The 16706-nt window shown below is 36.1% G+C and overlaps 1 long non-coding RNA gene across 1 annotated transcript in view; it reads right to left on the bottom strand.

Annotated features, from left to right (window-relative positions):
- LOC145676569 (uncharacterized) overlaps positions 1–16706 on the bottom strand; it is a 245540-nt gene continuing 228834 nt past the window's right edge. The window contains exon 3 of the long non-coding RNA XR_014129409.1: positions 1–2090. This is a non-coding gene — a long non-coding RNA (uncharacterized LOC145676569). The remainder of the gene's footprint in view (positions 2091–16706) is intronic.

The raw sequence follows: 16706 nt of genomic DNA, 5'->3' as shown, positions 1-16706 counted from the left end.
TCCTGTCTCGACTAAGACGCATGCAATTGACGTCTCCTCCGCATCCACCTACAGGTAAGAACTAAACATCTTTTAGCCAATCCGCTCGAGCTACTAATAATCACTGCCAGTCTCCTTCAAGAATCGACTGTTAGTGTGTGTTAATTTCGTCTACGATAATAGTGTTGTGATTCGATTCGCAGTTTGTGTTGTGTGTCATCAGTGAATAGTTTAGAAGGGCTTTGGTAGGAAAGTGCCTCTTAACGTAGATCATGTGTTCGAAATATTGATTTCCATCTTATCCTTACCGTCATCCTATCCGTGCGTTCATTAATCTTGTGGTTGTGATCTAATTTTGTAAATGATTAAGGGGAGTCGCTTCCTCAATTGGTCTATTATTTGATGTGTAAATTAATAATTCTTAAGCCTTTTAATTTAATTAATTATGTTGATAATGTTCTTTTGATCTAACTGTTTGGTTATTCAATTACCTTACATCCTCAATTGTCCATTTGCTTGAACCCTCTCATTTATGGCGAAGGCGCACTCATACATTGTTGTTTCGTCCGCCTCCTTTTGATGTAACTAGTGATATTGGGATGTTTGAACTCCACTCCTTTGTTGTACGAGATCTGGAGGTGTCTCCTATCGCCACCCGAGTGGCCCACTTTATTTCTATTAATTTATTATGGGTTAATTTACTATAAAGGTGTATAATGTGATAACATGGCGGGCAAGTAATTTCTAAGTATCCTTTTCGTCATCTTGTGTTATGTCTTCCGCCCAGGTTCGATCTTTTACTGCGCCGCTCTCAGATTGAACGACTGACATACTGTTTAGGCCTTAGTCTCTAACCTTAGAATCATAAATCACACCGCTCCTTGTTCAGAACAATGCTATCGGTGTGACCCTTAGAGAAAACATCTAAATCATTTTTATTGTGTTTGCCACGTTTGTATTGCCTTACGAACCTCGTAACCAATTGTGAGATTGAGGAAGCGACTATTCGACGAGCTTTTACCTTCCACGCAAGTGACAGAAGTAGTGTTATTAATATCAAACACTAAAAATTCCTACTGGTGGTACCGCTCCGGGCCCAGTTCCCCTTGAGGGCTTGGGCGGTCACTACAGTCTGATTATACGAATCCCAAAACTTCTTGTACTAGTTTCAACTGTTAGCTATCGATTGGCATTAGTCCTGACCCGTTGCGACTCACATATTTTGCAATTTAGAATACTAACGTTATCTCTTGCACAAAAGGCTCACTACTTTTTCGACTACCTGATATAAACAAAACTATTTATGATCTTATTTAATTTCTATCAGACGAATTTTAAAACTCTTTTCGGGCAGGCATTGGGTAATAGAGTTTCGGCTTGAAAATCGGGATGTCCAATTTATCAAACTGGTGACGTTAATCTTGATTGAAGTTTCTCATTCCCCCCTTAGCTCCACCAGAAGAATGCTGTGATAGTACCTTCAAATTTTGGTTCTGTCCGACTTCCTTTCCGTATTTCATTGATATTATTGTTGACATTACTGGTCTCATTGCAAATCGCCTTTTCATAACCTATCTGGAAGATTATTAAAGAAAGAAAGAGAAATGAAATGGCTAACTTTGTTTTCCCCTTTTTGCTTGGAGCAAAACTTAGAAATAGAGTTTAAAAGAAATTGATACTTTATTCTACAATTTATGCAATGCATTCTTACAGTGATTTCTTAATCATACACTATAACATTTCGTGACCGAAATACGTTCGGAATGTACAGCAATTTTTAAAAACAAAACCAAAACAAATCTTCCTTCTTTTACTTTATTTTATTTATTTTTCAAGTATTACTCTTACACTGAATCCACTGTACTAACCCTGAATAACTTGTAAAAGCTATAATTACCACAAATTTAAACGTGAAACCAGAGAATGATAAATCTTAACCTATTCTCGAAGGCAAGGATAAGAAAGTTTCTCTTGAGGTTTAGAGTTACGATTTTCGTGTTAGTATGGAATACCAATGTTCCTTTTCCGCTGGAAATTTGTGTGATTTAAATCCTAGAAGTTCCTGGTACATACTTCATGTATTGCCTTGGCACTGACAAGAAATGTTAGCGCTACAAACGAAACGGAAAATAAAATGTTAGTTAACATAAGATGATTATGTTCTGTAGGCAAAAGAGAAGGATGATAAAATGCTGGTGGAATGAAAAATTGTAAATAAATTCAGTCTGAAGTCTTTTAACTCAAAATTATTTGGTCTAAGAACCACAGATCCTTCCCATCACAACTGAGTGTTCTGCCACTAGGCTACAGTTTTTTTAAGAAAGCTTTTACAGAAATGAAACTTCAAAGGCTTCGGGAGACGTGTGGTACAGATTCGTAATTCTAAGTAGGAACTATTTCGCAGCATAATGGGAAATTTCATACACATAACACAAATTAGACACAGAACAAGAAGAAAATCTAGAATAAGTTTGAATGTAACAGTAACATACACAAGAACTACTTCGTTCGCTGCTTTGATTAGCATGTTTCATGTTTTGTTAGCTATGAATTTATCCAACATCTCAAGCAAAATGTATATATCAACGTATCATCATCCCTTTTCGAAGAGAAACTCTCCTTAACTCTACGGACACAAGTAACATTGATACAAAGGGTTAGCATAGTCAAGTTCGATAACTTTCTTTTTTTAGTCGTGAGAAATGTCTCTTACAGTTTTTGTGTTGCCTGCTTATACTAAACCTTGTCTTAAGTAATGGGAATAATGAGTTACTATAATTTTTATGATACGAGAGCATGGTCCTGAGTTTTTAGGCATATTGTACAAGGGTCGTTCAAGGTTGACTGGGATTTTCGTACGTAAATAACCGATGAATAGCCGGCCGATGAAACTTGCGTGTGACGTAATGTATTCCTTCTCGAGTAACTAGCGCCCGGCATGACTTATTTGGCGCATGCGCAGCAGCTGCAGAAAACATGGCGGCAAGCAGTGTGTCTGTGGCTGTGGAGCAGCGGTGTGTAATCAAATTTCGTGTGAGAGAAAGTTAAACCTGAGATTTTCAGAAGATTGAAAGCACAGTATGGTGAACAAACGATTACACGGACAAGAGTGTACGAATGGTGTGAGCAGTTTCGCGAAGGATGGGAGCTAGTTATAAATGGCAAGTGTCTTCTGGGACATGAAGGGTGTTATCCATGTGGATTTTCTGGAGGTGTTGAGTGGTACTGTATGAAAGTCCATTCGCAAGAAAAGACCTGGGATGTCTGGAAATGTCATTATTCTCCATGACAATGCCCGCCCTCACAAGGCCAATATAACAACTCCGGGCGAAATAAGCTGGGAAGTTCTGCCCCATCCCCCTACAGTCTAGATTTAGCCCCAATGAGTATCATATATGCCCTCGGGTGTTCTAAAAATGGCGCTAACAGACCCCAAAGCACTATTTTCCAGACCAAAATGTTATATAATGGTATCCCCTCCGGGGCCTCATCAGCCGCTATGGGTTTCAAAATTTAACAATGCGGCAACGTCGCAGATTAACTTGGGGCCATTTTCATTACTCTACGAATACAAGTAGTTGAATCGATTGCTACACTAATAAGTGATGCTAGTGTCAATCAATATCGACTTTAGGTGCTATCTGGAAAGAATCGATATAATTATTTGATAGATTGGTAGATCTATTGTCTTTATCTGCGACGTTGCCACATAGTGCAATTTGTCTCCAGACGAGGACTCGAAAGGTATACAAATATATATATATATATATATATATATATATATATATATATATATATATATATATATGGATTCTCACAAATATGGTCAGGGTGTGTCCAAATCATAGAGCACGTTAAAAACACCAAATTACTGGACAGACCAAAGTAGCCGAAATATATATATATATATATATATATATATATATATATATATATATATATATATATATATATATATATATATATATATATATATATATATTACTGTATTTGCAACATACACAAAGAATTACAAAAAGGATAACAATTACTGTCAACCGTCAGACTTATTCAAGAAAAATCTTGCCCATTCGACTCTTTTCAGAAAGCTATGTATGTACTCTTTCCAAAAGCGAAAGAAAATAAGATAAATGACAAAATCTTGTTTAACTGTTTAAGAACTTCGTCGCCCAGTTCAAGTATTCAATTGTACTCAGAATGGTCCTTTTAAAGAAGGTAGGTGGTTAGATTTTTTTCTATACATACCAGCAACAGAATCAAAAAGTTCATCATCCATTTTAAACTTTTGCCTATCAAAACTACTAAAAATTACGTGCAGAGTAAAATACTTACAATGGTCACACCTTCGCTGCCATGAGTATCACCGGTGATACTCATTTCGGAATCGCTAATATGCCGTGAGTATCATCGGTGGTACACAAAAGAAAGTTAACGTATAGGCCTACACCCTTTTTTGTTTGGCACGTAATCACAGATTTACCTTTATCAAGATTGGCACTGAACAATCTATTATACTTGAGCCATGGCTGCCATCTATCTTCAATTGTTTCGTAATTGTGGAAATCGCATATCTTTATTTTGTGTTAATTATTCTCTGCTTCTGGGGCAAATGTTAAGATTTTAGCGCGAAGAAATGGAGGGAACAAGTGGTGTTTCTCTGTCTCAAGAGGGATGAAGAAATAAACAAAAATTGTCTTCTGTGTTGATGGTGCCGGCAGGAGAATAAAATAGGGAAATGATATGCATGGTATACTCTATGAAGGAAACCGGAGTGTTTGACGGCGGAAAATCTATCTGAGGCACAAAGGCATGTTACTTTATAGGAAGACGTTCTGGCTATTCTGTAAAGGAATACAGAAAACCATTCTGCCTTCCCTCCCGCCAAACCTTCGCCAAGTACCAAAACATATACACAACAGCAGCGCCACTACAAAACAAATGCACAGACTCGTGCGACGGGTAATACTATATCAAAAGTACTAGCGCCGAGTCGTGAAGCTTGGGCTCTAAACCAATCATAGAAATATTTTGCTTGAGCACCGATACATCGGAAAACTTCGGTACAATTCGTGGAGCCGCTTCCTGAGCGCACACTTGGGGAAACGTCAAACAGCTGAAATTCACCAACAATGTTGACAAACTTTCAAGACATAGTAAATGAATATTATATATAACAATTAAATATTACCAATATTTTTTTTTTACCAATAATAACATCCCACAACACTAATCAGTGTAACAATTATTCTAAAATGATAACAATAACACGAATAGTAACAACGAAAATATAATCTAATAAAAAACAATTAACAAAACGAAACTTGGCGCCAATCCGACAAAACTACTCTCAGGAGATGTTATCCGTGTAGCGCGAGAGAAGACACTGACAAAATTTGATGGGTGGGGGTTGACGAATGGAACACACCCTCCCGTTCTATTGGGTGGTGAAGTCAGTATATCTAGGTCAAGCTTCACGAGTCGGAGCGAATAGAAGCATATTGATAGTGAAAATTGTGACATAGAATTACACTATGAGGTTTCACGTAAGTGGTGAACTACACTTAGAAAACAGTTCAGAAGCCCACCACAGACTGTACACTCATGTTCTAAATTATTGTCGCATGTCTATAAATATCTTGTTGTAGGAATATAATTTGATAACGAATTTGCCCGGTTATTTTTATAATGTTATTATGTGTATAATCGGCAAAGACATGTATGTGGCAAATTTCATGTCAAAAGAGCAGTAAATAAGAACAATAAAAAGAAAATAAAACTTTCTTGTCCATTTAGCAACATCTTGTTTTACTCATTCTAATTTTCGTATTTATAATTCTTTTCCTATGAAATTTACCACAAGTATGCATTTCCCGATTATACACATAGTAGCAATATTAAAATACCCTGCAAAATAAATATCAAATCATATTCCCCCAGGAAGACAATTATAGATATGCAACAATCATTTTGGACATGAGTGTACGTACATTGGTAAGTAACAAACATTCGTACATCAGAAGTAAAAAAAAAAAAAAAAAAATGAAACTGCGAGTGTAGTTTGGGATGCAGATTATCAATGGTTGGACGTTGATGGTAGTCATATTCAGATGGACATTGTTTTAGCCGGCAGTGAAGAATCTGTGTATCATCCAGAAAATTATCCTGCCAACAAAAGTGATCTTCCAGCTTTTGATACGTATAAAACATTTGTGGATAAGAATATTATTTATTTGCTTGTGCGTAAGACGAACAGAAATGCTCAAAGTAAATTATATAAGCATACACCCTCCATTCCAAAAGAAACCGAACGTTTTTAAAAAACAAAAAAGCAATGTACATTTTGGAATAAATCATTTTTATTAATCAATGTATTCCCCTTCTGCATCGATACACATATTTGCACACTTCAACAAGTTGTCAAACGACTTCTCCATGTCCTTTATTGGAATGGTCTTTAGGACGGCGGTCGTCGCCTTCTCAATGGCATTAATCGATGCGTGCCACTTTCCTTTCATCGCCAAATGCAGTTTCGGGAACAGATAGAAATCGCACGGAGCGAGATCTGGTGAATAGGGCGGATGATGCAACCGAATAATGTGATTTTTGACCAAAAATTCAGTTACAAGTCGCGAACGATGTGATGGTGCATTATCGTCCAAAAGAGTCCAACTGCCGATTTCGCGATATTCGGGCCGAATACGACGAATTCTTGCCAGCAAACGCTTCATGACGCCCAAATAAAACTCTCCAGTGACTGTCTGGCCGGGCTGAACAAATTCTTTGTGGATAATTCCTTTTGAATCGTAAAAACAAATCAGCATCATCTTAACTTTTGACTTCACCAAGCGACTTTTTTTGGGTGTTCCTTCATCCGGCGCTCTCCATGCAGCACTTTGCCGCTTTGTTTCGGGCTCATATTCAAAACACCACGTCTCGTCACCAGTTACAATCGATTTCAAGAAGTTTCGATCCTGCCGAGCACTTTTAACGATGTCTTTGCAATGCGCAATTCGATCAACGTTTTGGTCTTCGGTGAGTTTGTGTGGTACAAACCGCCAATTAACCTTCTAAAGGCCCAAAACTTCGGTCAAAATGCGGTATGCGGTTGTTTGAGGAATGCCTAATTCCATTTCAATAACTTTCACCGACGATTTTTTGTTATGTTTGATGAATTCACGCACTTTTTCGATGTTTTCTTCCGATAATCCGGTTCTAGGACGGCCTGATCTTTCGTCATCATCCAGCGTCTCTCTACCCGATTTGAATCGCCTGAACCACTCGTCAACTTGCGTACGGGATAGACACTCATCACCATATGCATTTTGTAGCATTTGGTGCGTTTCACTAAAAGTTTTACCCAGTTTAACACAAAACTCAATTGCAGCTCGTTGTTTGAAACTTATTTTCCGACCGATGTACACATCACACTGACAGTTGAAACGCAATAACTTTGTTGCCGTGCATCCAAATGTCATGACATTTATACCAGTTGTCAATGAGGGACTACGCCATCTACCGGTAAAATATTACAACAGATGGCACTAGTGGTACTATTTGTTTTCAAAAGTTCGGTTTCTTTTGGAATGGAGGGTGTAAATGAGCATATGTAAATTATATAAGCATATGTACACTCATGTCTAAAATGATTGTAGCATATCTATAACTGTCCTCTTGTAAGAATATAATTGGATAATCATTTTGCAGGGTACTTTTAATACTTATGCTATGCGTATAATCGGGAAATGCATACTTGTGGTAAATTTCATAGGAAAAGAAATATAAATACGAAAATTACAAAGAGTAAAACAAAATGTTGCTATATGGACAAGAAAGTTTTGTTTTCGTTTTATTGTTCTTATTTAGAGATGCAAAAAAGCCGGCTTTTTTGAATCGATGGTTTTTTTCACATAAAAAGCCGGCTTTTTTGGGGAAAAAACGAGAATTTTGGAAATTTTGGCTTTTTTCAACTTCATGATTTTTCTATCTAAATAGCTTTCTTATAGTATATTCTATAGTTAGGTAAGAATTCCATGACCTGAATGTCATATTTCGCTCTGAAATTCACCATCAAGATGGATGGAGCACATGTTTTACGAATTAAAGCTAACATGAAGAATGTAGTATTTGGGGGTAATTTTAGAGGCTATTTAACTTTATTTTAACTTTTGCGTTATCGACATCTTTTTTCTTCTCTAGTTTGTCATCCGTGTTTCATTTCTAAGAGCTTTTAGTACTCTAGCTTCTAGCGCAAAAGTTAAACTTGCCCGTTTTTCTATTTATCCGTCAAAGCGTACGTTTTTCAATATATCCGTCAAACCGTACTTCCACATTTCTGTTATACTGTAGCTGTGAAGTGATTTAGCATTAATTTTCCGGACACAACCTTGAATACCAATTTATACAAATAATCAGTAGCGGATTTAGAAAAGTACTTTAGGAGGGGTTTTTCTGATTGTTTCGTTTCCTAAAAAGTCCTAATTTTATTTGGGAAGTGCTTGAAGTTTATGAGTACAGGCATAACTAATATTTCGTTTCGTTTATATGTTTAGCAATAATCTTCCGGATACAACTTTAAAAATCATTTTATACTGAGAATCAGTGGCGGATTTAGAAAAGTATTTTGGGAAGGGTTTCTTACTAATGTTTAGTTTTTTTAAACATTCGTAATTTTTATTTGACGGGAGCTTAAAGTTTATGAGTAAAGGCATAAATAATAGATATTTCGTTTGTTGCAGACATTCCGTAACTTTGGGGAACGGGCTTCAGTCCGAAAGACCGCCCCCCTAACCTTCGCAAAAACCGTCACTGCTGGTAATTAGTAATAATAACGATTTAAAAACAATAAAGAAGGAAGTCGCCCAACTCACAGTACACCCACTATTTCTACATTCACAGATGGAATTAAGAAAAGCTTTGTCAGAATGGTCGAATGCTGGTTGAATCCCGGACTTTCCGATAGAAGCTCAAAAGCTAATCACTCAGTCATGTTTGTTGTGCAGTTGTATTTAGCTTAACTTAAATATATTCCGTAGTCTTTATTTTTTATTGGGGGGGGGAGTTCCGTAATGATATGTTGAATCCCTCTTGTTAAAAATTCAGAAAACTTGAGGATTCGGTAAACTGTGATGGTGGTTCTATAAAATTTAACTGTAGAATTTCAAGAATATACAGAACCAAAAGCTCTAGATGTTCAGCCTTTAAGTGTATCATATAAATCTAAGTATTTCTCTTATGTTGTATTTTAATTTTATTTTGTTTCAAAAAGAGGGTATGGAATATTTTGAAGTAAAAATACTACATACTATTTTGCTAGTTATTTGTGTATTCTTTAAAAAGAAGTGTTTACTTTTAGTGTTTAGATGGTTAACACCAACTTTTTTTTTAATAACTGGTTTAAACCAAAAAAATAAAAAGAATGAAAAATGCGAATCGTGTGAAATTCATGGTGACGTTTCCAGATATCAAACCACCTGCAATATTTTTATTTCCCTTTCACCTTTTAATCAAGGTGTCCCATGTTCAATTCTCGGTCGAACCACAACCCTTCTTTCATGCGTAACCCAAGTAGCGGTTCGGATGTCAGTTTAAGCGAAAGTCTTCTCCTTGATAACCTTGGTATTTCGTAAGGATGTTAAGCCTAAATATACGAAACAAACCAAATTGTATATTTCTGCATGCCTAAATGCGTGTTGTTTTATAAAGAAGCCAATATTGCTTAAATATATTGATAGAAATTGGCATAATTTATCGATTGCCTACGTAGCTTCCAACATTAGCTTGGATTGGACTTTCAATGATATCTACGTACCGGTACTAAATTTGTAATTTAATATCTCAGTTTTAGCGTACTGATTATGGTACGTTGACCTTTAAATTTTACATGCAAAGCAATAACAGGATTTTCCCGTTATTATCTTACATTTCCCAATGGCTAGGGCGGGAGATTCTCAACTTAAGAAATTTACTGACCGCACTTCTTTAAGCTTATGGGAGTTCTTCCGGCATAACCCCGCTGTTGCATAATAACATCAAGGCGAAACAAACTTATTTCTGTGAATATGTAATATAAATACATAAAGCAAAAAATCTAAGTCAAAAAAGCCTGGTTTAAAACATCCCCCCAAAAACGGGTTTTCGGCATTTTCAAAAACAACCACGGTTCTTTCCAACTCTGCTTACTTTTGTATATAGGAGGTTAAAAAATTCTTATTATATACATTGGTTAATCCTGTGGAATTCATAATGTAAATATGTTGAAGAAAAATTGTTTGAAATATTTTTTCAAAATTCATAGTTTATTTTCGATGTTTTATATTATTATCAGCATCAACCACTAATTAAATGATTTTTTGTGTTATAGAGAAGCGATAGAAAGTCTGTTTTATCAATTTAAAGCAGTATTTTGAAAAAAGCCCAAAATTTCCCAAGCAAAAAAGCAAAGCAGAAAAAACAGAGTTTTTTTCCAAAAAAGCCGGTTTTTTTCCGAGCCCTTGCATCTCTATTCTTATTTACTGTTCTTTTGACATAAAATTTGCGACATACATGTCTTTGCCGATTATACACATACTAACATTATAAGAAATACTGGGCGAATTCGTTATCAAATTATATTCCTACAACAACATGTTTATAGACATGCGACAATAATTTTGGACATGTGTGTACCTAGTTATACATAAATATTGACACAAGTTTGAATGTGAATAACACAGAAACTATTAACACCAAGGCAACTTATTTTGGTCTTTACATTGATATGTTGTACACCTGACGCACGAATCATTTTTCGAATGTCCCCCCTTGGCCTTGATGCAAGCACGAAGTCTGTCCGGCCACTGGTCAATGGCATTACGCACCACGTCCATGGGAAAATTGTTCACTAGTCGAGTCAAGGATTGTTTCAGACTGTCCACAGATGAACGCCGTTTATGGGAGACCTTTGCCTGAAGGACTGCCTAAAGTTTGAAGTCCAACGGGTTACGGTCCGGGCTGCTACAAGGCCAATCAGCGGTAGAAATGAAGTCGGGGACGTTCCGTGCCAGCCACTCCTGGGTTGGTTTCGCTTTGTGGCCTGGAGCGGAATCCTGCTGGAAGGTCCATCTTTCTCCAGGGAACATGGTAGCAGACAGTGGTTTCACTATAGGTGATAGCACTGTGTCTTGGTACAGACTGGCAGTTGTTTTAACACATTGTTCGCAAATATGCAGCTGGGTTGTGCCTTAGCAGCTCACTCCCCACCAAACCATCAGTGAGGCAGGATGATGTACCCTTTGAACCCTTGGAGTTGCCTCAGCAGCTGCAGCAGATGATGTTGCATACACACGGTCATTTTGGGCGTTGTAGGCCTGCTCAATTGTAAACACCTTTTCGTCAGTAAACAGAATCTTTCTGTGCAGATTGTTGGCGTAACACCGCAACAGTCTCTTTGATTTAAGGACCCACTGCGACATTAATGTTTGGGTCTGAAAGTGACCAGTCCGCCTTTTATACGCCCGTAGATGTAGGTCACTCCTGAGCATACGGGACATGGAATTTTTGCTGATGTTCATCTCAGCTGCCATCACACTTTGTGTTCGAACAGGATTTCTTCGAATTCTAGCTGCGACTGCTTTCTGGACCTGCGGGGTTCGTACCGTTCATGGCCTGCCACTCCAGTCTCTGGCAGGTCAGCTGCCGTTCCAGTCTCTGTGTATCGCTGTATGGCGCGATACACGAATCTCTTCCTGATTTGTAGGGGTTTCTGGAGGTTGAAAATCTCACCAGCTGTCTTCCCAACCTTGTGTAGTGCAATTACTGTTACACGATTTTCGTAATCGCCCCCTTCCATCAGAACTCACTACAATATCAACGTATGACATGAGTAGACTTCAGATTTTTGCATATTTGCATGTTTTTCTCCTGATGTGATATTGATATGCTCTTTAAACAGAAATTCGTTTCAGCTGTTTTGGGGTAAAATAGTAGGGTTTTATAGTGCATATATTTGCATATTTCGGAGGTTAGTGCATATTTATGTTATTATTGCATATAAAAGCATATTTAAAGAAACGACCAAATTGATAAATTTTAATGCTCAATAACTTTCCTCATAAATGGAATTCCAAGTTCGTAATATAAAAAGACTCAAGACCTTAAAATTGTTCATTGTTGTCAGCTTCGAATATCTTCCAAGGTTATGTAGAAGTAGAATAAGAAAGGGGTGAGTGATTCATCCTCCCGTCAATGATGTATAATTGACACTTTTTTTTAAATAGAAGATATAAATAGAAGAGGGTGTCAAATCATCTACAACAAAATTTTCACGTCACCCATCTCGGAAGTTAAAGTTGCTACCGTTGTGTGTGTGTGTGTATGTGTGTGGATTTGAAATTATGTGGTGCTGTGGCAGGACAAAAATACTGAAAGAAAAATGTTCTAGAAATTATCTCCTGAAACAGGGACCATTTACTTGTAGTGCGACATCTTCAAATCTGAAATTTAACTATGTCAGAATTTTGTTCATTTTTTTCCACCCAAGATTTTTTTGGGTAAAATTCAAGTAAACGAGGGAGGACCATTTAAAAATTTGGCCACTTTGATGGCCTGTACTTCGAGACCTTCAAATTCAAAATTTAACTAACTCACAATTTTGTCCAATTTTCGTTCATTTTTATTCTCAAGAAAAATTTTGAAAATTCAAATAAGCGAGGAAGGGCCATTTAAAAATTTGGCCACTTTGATGACCTGTAGTGCGACATCTTTAAATCTGAAATTTAACTACCATAGAATTTTGTCCAATTTTTGTCCACCTAAGAAAAATTTTTGTGATTGAAGTAAAAGAGGGAGGGCCATTTCAAAATTAGTCCACTTTGATCAGCTGTCGTGAGAGATCTTTAAATTTGAAATTTAACTAGTTCACAATTTTATCCAATTTTCGTCTATTTTTGTTCGCCCAAGAAAAATTTTGTACCATTCAAATAAACGAGGGAGGCCTACTTCAGGATTTGGCTACTTCACACCTGTAGTGCGACATGTTCAAAATCTGAATTTTAAACAATTCATAATTTTGTCAGATTTTAGTACATGTTTAGTACCACCAAGAAAAATTATGTGAAATTGAAATAAACGAGGGAGGGCCATTTGAAATTTTGGCCACATCGATCAATGTGACATGCTCAAATTCGCGTTTTAACAAGCTTAGAATTTTGTCCAATCCTTGTACCACAAACAAAACATTTTGTACCATCCAAATAAACGAGGAAGGTCATTGCAAAATTTGGCTACTTTGATCACCTGTAGTGTGACATTTTCAAACTCGAATTTTAATTAGTTCAGGATTTTGTCAATTTTTGTACCATCAAGAAAAATTTTGAACGCTCAAATTAACAAAGGAGGGTCATTTCAAAATTTTGGCCACATCGATCAGTGTGACATGCTCAAATTCGCGTTTTAACAAGCTTAGAATTTTGTCCAATCTTTGTACCACAAACAAAACATTTTGTACCATCCAAATAAACGAGGAAGGTCATTGCAAAATTTGGCTACTTCGATCACCTGTAGTGTGACATTTTCAAATTCGAATTTTAATTAGCTCAGGATTTTGTCCATTTTCTGTACAGTTTTGTACCACCAAGAAAAAATTTTGAACGCTCAAATTAACAAAGGAGGGTCATTTCAAAATTTTGGCCACTTGGTTCACCAGTAGTGTAACATCTTTAAATTCTAACTAGGGGCCGCGGTGGCTCAGTGGTAGAGCGTTCACCTCTGCTGTTTGGGCTCCCAGGTTCAAACCCTGCTCCCGCCAAGAGAACTTCATGGTGGACAAACACCGTGTGCGTAGGTTTTCTCGGGGTTCTCCCGTTTCCTCCCACTTTCTTCATTCCACCATTTCATTCATCTCTCATAATCACCGTCTCCTTTAGCCTAACCGGCATAACCGTGTGACGTAAAACTGAAAAATTTCATTTCATTTTTCACTTTCTAATTCTAACTAGCTTAGAATTTTCACTGTTTTTTGTAGAATTTTGTACCATCAAGCTAGTTGAAATTCAAATTTGAAATGTTTCACTACAGGTGAACGAAGTGGCCAAACTTTTAAATGTCCGTCCCTGATTTATTTGAATGGTGCAAAAAATTTTTCCTGGTGGTAAAAAATGCTCCAATATTCAACAAAATTCTGAGCTGATTAAAATTCGAGTTTGAAGATGTCTCACTACAGGTGATCGAAGTGGCCAAATTTTGAAATGAACCTCCCTCGTTCATTTGGATAGTATGTATCTTTTTGTTGGTGGTTCAAGAATGTAAAAAATTGGACAAAATTCTAAGCTTGTTAAAATTTGAAGATGTCGCATTACAGGTGATTGATGTTGCCAAAGTTTTAAATGGCCCTCTCTCGTTTATTTCAATTGTAAAAAAAAAAATCTTCGTGGTTCACCAATGTTCAAAAACCGGACAAAATTCTAACCTATTCAAAATTCGAATTTATAGATGTCGTACGACAGGTGATCGAAGTAGCCGAAATTTTGAAATGACCTTCCGTCATTTATTTAAACGGTACATTTTTTTTTATGGATAAAAATGGACAAAAATTCTGAGAGCTAGTTAAAACTGAAATTTGAAGATGTAGCACTACAATGGACCCTATGAAACAATGGATTGAGGTCGAGAGACGTTAACAATTCAAGGAGAAAATATATTTTGCAAAGTGTGTGCTAAACAAGTTATATTTTCAAACTAAGTATGTTGGTTTTCAGGAGAGGACATTTCCATTTTGTTCGATAGCAAAAGCTTACACTTCAGCAGCGCACTATTTTTTGGCCTTCTTAAATTTTCACAACAGCTTCATGTCTGGTAAGGAGTTCTACAAGTATGAAACAACCCTTTTTTTTTTTTTTGCATACTCGACAGAGATCATTCTAAAGAAACCTTTTTAAAAAGTTTTTCGGGAAGAAATGAACAACCCTTTGGAAAATATGCTCTACAATTAATTAAAATATTTGCTTTACAAAATCTAAAACTTGTCGCAGCAGTTACTGTTTGAAATAAGTTACCGAGTTTTCCTTTAAGGAGTTTATGAGATTATTTAAATATAAGCTTGTGTTGCACCTCAGGCTCTCGAAACGTAACTTTCCTACTAAGTCTTCTGTTATGTTTTCGATTACTTTACCTTCTTCCCATTCATGCTCCATGTCTCGCTCAAATCAGTTTATTCCATTTAAAGTATCAATATTATACATTGTAAATTCTTACTGTTTTAAACGGACAATGTTACGCTAGAAGAAAGTATTCTAGGATTAACACATAATTGGATACAAAAAGTAATTTGAAGTGGATTGATTTTCTTTTAAACAAGAATATAAGGTTTTGAATGCAGGCTTTTAATACAGTAAAAAGGTCCCTTAATAAACGGAAATATTTCACGGTCCCATGAATTTAAAGGTTAAAAAAAAAAAAGTGTTAAATTTTCTTGATTAGTCGGAAACTGTGTTGCGAACAACGGATGTTAAAATATACTTTTTAACGGAAATTTTCAAGTTCCGAAATGCAGCGTTTAGAAAATTTTTAGACATTCTGTGAGAGGTTAGGTATATGAACTACGTTGTCTGTAAAGGTCTTCATTTACTTGTTACCCTACACATTTAACCTATAGTCTAGCGCCATATAAGGCCCTAGATACCGTGCAACTTTTTGAACGAAGTGCAATTTATATAGTAATTTCCAAACCAATAGCTATTTCCCTGGCTGGTCTAGAGACACGGAACAAGGAGCATAATATACACAATAGATCAAAGGGACCCAAAAGTAGAGGGAGGAGCGCTGAAAAGGATATAGCATCTACTTTTTGTCTTGGCCTTGGAAAACGTACGTAGGTTTTTTTTTTCACTGTAAGTTTTATGTGTATGAATTTGTAGCATAACTAAATACTGTAATTTAATAGGGTATGTATAACATTTTATTTTATCTCCCTATGTCAATTATTTATTTTCTTGCATAGATCTATCTCCGTTAACTTAAAAACCTTTAAGAGAAATTTTTACTAGTCCTGTTCAATTTCACTAGTCAGGTTTTACTATATGCTTATGCCAGAAATGTTAATTTACTTCTCTGAGTATATTTATTCTTTATTCACAAATACTTGGCGCATTCTATTTTTAATTTGTATATATATATATATATATATATATATATATATATATATATATATATATATATATATATATATATATATGGGGTAGATGTATTTCCACTTCACATACTGAGCCTGTTTGAACCCGAAGAAATCAAATGTATTCAAGAAGCCGTGGATACTAAGAACATTAAAAGCGAACTTGCGTTTATCAATACTCATTTCAGTTTAAAGATCATAACGAGATGAGAAGAGCGAGGATTGTGGCAGCGAAAGTGATAAAAATGCCTGATTTTTAACTTAAAATAATATAAACTAAACAAAAATTTAAAAACATGTGTCAATTTACGCATATAATCGATCTCATAGAGAGATGCATGCAACAGCAAATTTAAAGACAGTTTCCAATGAGACTTGTTTAACGAAATACCTCCGCAGTGATCAACGATGATTTTACGGCATGCATTAGAGCTTTAAAGCGTGCTCGTAAATTACAATATAGGCACAGCTAAAAGCTTATTATGGCCTCAAAGGTATCTCTTCAACAGAGGTATGAGTAATTATGTAAATGTTCCCCCTCTTCATTTGTATCATTTTGAAGGTTATTAATATAATTATCATT

The sequence above is a fragment of the Thermobia domestica genome, chromosome 2 (assembly GCF_964235325.1).
Source record: "Thermobia domestica chromosome 2, izTheDome1.hap1.1, whole genome shotgun sequence".
Lineage (NCBI taxonomy): Eukaryota > Metazoa > Arthropoda > Insecta > Zygentoma > Lepismatidae > Thermobia > Thermobia domestica.
Note: the sequence above shows the minus strand (reverse complement) of the source record. Positions and strands in the feature narration are given on the sequence as shown.